At 41.2% G+C, this 4122-nt stretch overlaps 1 long non-coding RNA gene across 1 annotated transcript; it reads left to right on the forward strand.

The window, feature by feature from the left end:
• Positions 21–3735, forward strand: LOC110389863. The gene is made up of 2 exons (XR_002433412.1): positions 21–159; positions 744–3735. It is a non-coding gene; the product is annotated as an uncharacterized LOC110389863 (long non-coding RNA).

The raw sequence follows: 4122 nt of genomic DNA on the forward strand, positions 1-4122 counted from the left end.
GCAAAGCAAAGCCCTCCGGCAGGAGTTTCCAAAATTCCTCTCGGTTAACTCGTTGCAAGTAGAAACCATTTCTCACGCAGGCTACAGGGGCGTTTTCCGTGCAGCGGCTCTGAACGCGGGGCCGCGCGGTTCTGGGCCACCCCGTCGCGCCGAACAGTGGTACGGGCAGGCGGGGGGGTGGGGGGCCGAGCTGTGGGCACGCGGGTGGCCGCGGTCGGGGAGAGGCAGTTCTCCGTTCGTAAAACTGCTGAGCTGGCACTGGCTTCGTCTCGTGCTTTGCCCCGCAGCTGTGCGGGGAATGGCGTGCCTCTGCACAGCGCGTGTGCACCGCGGAGCTCCTGGTGCGCGGCTGCTCTTGGTTACGCCAGCTGCGCTGGGACCGGGGGGAGCGTTCCCATTTACCAGTGCGTGTTGTGGGTTAAAGCCCTCGGAGTACTGTAGGTACGTGGAACGCACGAGGTTCTACCTATCGCCAACAGCACGTAGCCCTGCTATGCTGTTAGGCTTTTTTTCCACCTTCACCACTGAGGTACCTGAGAACATTCATGTTATGCTGTTTTCTTCCTCCTTCCTCAGAGAGGGGTTTGCTCATGGATGAAGTGCTTCGTTTTGGCAATTTGCTTAATTTCCTTCAATGTATGTGTTTATGTAGAAACAAGTGTCTACAAACTTAGTGCGCTCAGAGTTCCTGGTGGTGAGATTTACTCGCTTAGCTCTGTGCCCTGACCTTGTCTCCTGCACAGATGAGCATCGTGCTCCTGGCTGCATCTTGGACACAAGAAACAGAGCTGTCATCCAGAAGTGCCATGCTCAGGTCAACAGGAAGGAGGACCAAGACCTGAGATTTTACTCAGCAGTCTCTGAGTACACAAAGAAGAAATAAGAGACAGATGTCTGATAGGGAATGATAGGTATTTCAAGATGGGACATCCTCACCTTGATTGTGTGGTTAGGAAGTCAAACTTATCTCCTTTGCTGGACCAAGCCCTCATTTCTGTGACGGTGTCTTGTACTGTTCCAAATGAGAGGCTATTTGATGGGCCTCCTGCCTGGAGTCTAGTTACTGATTTTTAGCACTAATGGAGCCCTGTCAGGTGTGCTGGAAGTATTTGGTGTGCATCAGGTCTGTCAATTCCTAATTACAGCCAAAAAGAAGCAGGTACAGATCTATTAATAGAGAGGGGAATAAAATAGAGCTCAGTAGTGGCTGAAAATTGGTCTCTTACAAGTTATTGCAAATAGCTGGAAATACTATGCACAATACAACAAGCACACTGAGACTCGCAGTTCATGTGCACTGAAGAATATAGGGTTCAGACAAAGCAACCTGAAGCAGCTAGCTTATAAAACGGGTGACTCGCTATGGAAAGCACTCTGAGGATGGAAATGTACAGTGGTCACTGATGAAAAATTTATATTTGCTCCCAGCTAGTATGCAGATATACTCACAGACCCTTAGTTGCTTTGCAGAGAGATGGGAAGCAGCAGTTCTGTTAGCAACTGTCACTGTTGTAATAACTACCATTGATTATACTACTACTACATTGCATGACATTTATTAAAACAATTATAATATTAAGACAGAGGCCTTAACTACATTTCTAGCTGTAACCTGTAAGCATCTTGCTTTATAACATTCACCCTACCAAAGGTCATTGTTCTGACCCGAGATGTATTGAGTTCCTCCATCAAGTGGTAAGGAATGTTACAGTGTTGGCTCTGGATGTTGATGGATATAATTCAGTTGTTTTGGAAATGTATGACTCCCTAAATATGTTTAACTCGCTATCTGACATGTCACCCTTATTGCGTGGAAAATTTATCATTTCCACGTTTTTTATAAATAGAATGAAGGTGTTAATAGTCGTTAAGTTTACAGCATAAAAGCCCAACCATTCAGTTTCTTTTAGCCAGCCCCCCTGAAACAGTAGGCTCCAATAGCCCTTTGTCCATAGCTTCTAAAGAAATAATAGTCCTAAATTTTAATTTCTTTTACCACTGCAAGTGTTATCTTAGCTGTTGAGTAAGACCCAGTCTCCCTGCAGGAAGCTGTTACTAATTCTAATTTGGAGAAGTCTTCAGTTTCAACAGTGATTATTACCATTATCATCCAGTGTCTACTCACTCTCTGTCTTAGCAGGGGAGAATAATGGTACTGATGGGAATAAGAGCTCCCTTCTCTTCTTATTGAGCATAAATATCCTTCTTTTTTGTTTGTTTGTATCAAACTTTTCAAAGCATCACAGCATAGAAATGCCAGTGTACAGCTACTTTTGTAATTAACTGATGTTCATTATTTCTGCCATCTAGATCAGTAATACATACATTTCTGAAAAAAAATCCTAAATGGACTTGGAATTGTGAGGCTGTTGGTAATTATACTCTGGTAAAGTCTGCAACAGTGACTTGCAACATGTGCAAATAATGCAGGATGGAAGCAGAACATGGATCCAGCATGAATTCTATCACAAGACTTCAAGACGTCAATGTCTGTTTTGCTGCTGGGACTGAAGGATGTCACAAGCAGGGAACCCAAAGTCCACTTGCAGATTGTTAGTCTCTGCTGATTTTTCTCATTTTATAGCAGTGTAACCATGTCAGCTCAGTGGAATTACTCATCCTTTATAGAGGAATAAATTAAAACAAAAATAGGCCATTGAGGTTGACTTAATGCTTGCATAAACCATATTTGTTTTGTTTATAAGACCTTAAATTCTTGGTTAAAAGGTGTAAGTATAGGTCAATGTAAGTGAAAACAAAGAGTATATATTACAGTAAAGTAGATTCAGGAAAATAATTGGAATTATGAGTTCATTAGTTAAAGTAACTCCAGAAAGAGTTATAGTAGTGCAATACATGTCTTGCACCAGAGCAATGTTAGATAACAAAATGCACACTTGTCAGAATTCAAAGGAAGCTACAAAAGCTGACATCCTCTGATATAGACCTGGAGTTTGCTTCAGTTGAACTAAGGGACAGCTGATAAAGGCAATTGTCTATTTAAAAACAAAATGAGACTGAAAAAAAAGCTCTGATTTTTAGATAGATGTTTTGCTTTTCTGCTTGGAAATTCCATTACAACAGTGCAGTGTCTTTCTCTTCTTTAACCAGTCTGTATCACAGTGCAATTAACTAGGAAAATATTTTTCATCAGACCTGTCCTCAGTTATAACTACTGACCCATGAATGTGAAGAAAGATAAACAAACTTCTTGGTTTTGCTGTATTTAGACAGTTCTCTTCATATGAACAGATCAGGTCTTAGAGAGGGTGTAACTCCAATCGTAGCTTTAGAAGTATAATTGGTAATATTTTTATCTCCTCTTACAGACTTTATACCTCAGGAGATGTGGAGGAAAATGATTCATCTGCTAAACCCACAATGTGTCATTGCAGGTGACAGTAAAGGTCTTTCACCAGAATTACCTGTAAAAACAAGTTTTTGTTAATGATTTGTAATAGGCCATCCAAGCATAGTTCAGTGCACTGAACTCTAGCCAGAGAATGGAAATTATGCCAGCACAATGCATGAGATTCAGTGACAACAGCTGTGAACCTTACAGGTAATTTAAGGCTGTTTTTTGCCTATCAGTTGTAAAATACGTGAAAGCTGAACTGAAAAGTGGGTCCAGCCAATGAATGAGAGGAATCTTGAATGCAAAAGTTCCTTTTCAAGTATTTTTGAGTTGTGATGGAAAACTGATTACATATTTTAAGTAAAAATTCTTTTTATGCATCTATGTTGTCTTATTTTCCTGAAATACAGTGGTGACTGCCAACAGCATGATCTGCAACAGATGTTAAGAGAGCTTAGGGATAGATTCAGATGGCTGAGTGCAATATAATTATTTTATATGAAATAGAGTTTTGGCAAGCTAAAATGATTATGGCTTCAAGTATATGCCTTTGGAGATTGATTGCTGGTGATACTACTTTTCTGATAGCGGAGACCTGGAATGCTGAACTGTAAACAATTCTTGTGTGTCCTTCTGAGGGCATGACTATGTGACTGTGTCATCAACACAAGGCATGAACATGTAATTGCCTAAATCAACCCTTTATGTGAACTGCTGAAAGAGTTTGCAGATAAAATACAAAAACAGAGAGACCCAAATGTCTGTCT

This window comes from Numida meleagris, chromosome Z, assembly GCF_002078875.1.
Source record: "Numida meleagris isolate 19003 breed g44 Domestic line chromosome Z, NumMel1.0, whole genome shotgun sequence".
Classification (NCBI taxonomy): domain Eukaryota; kingdom Metazoa; phylum Chordata; class Aves; order Galliformes; family Numididae; genus Numida; species Numida meleagris.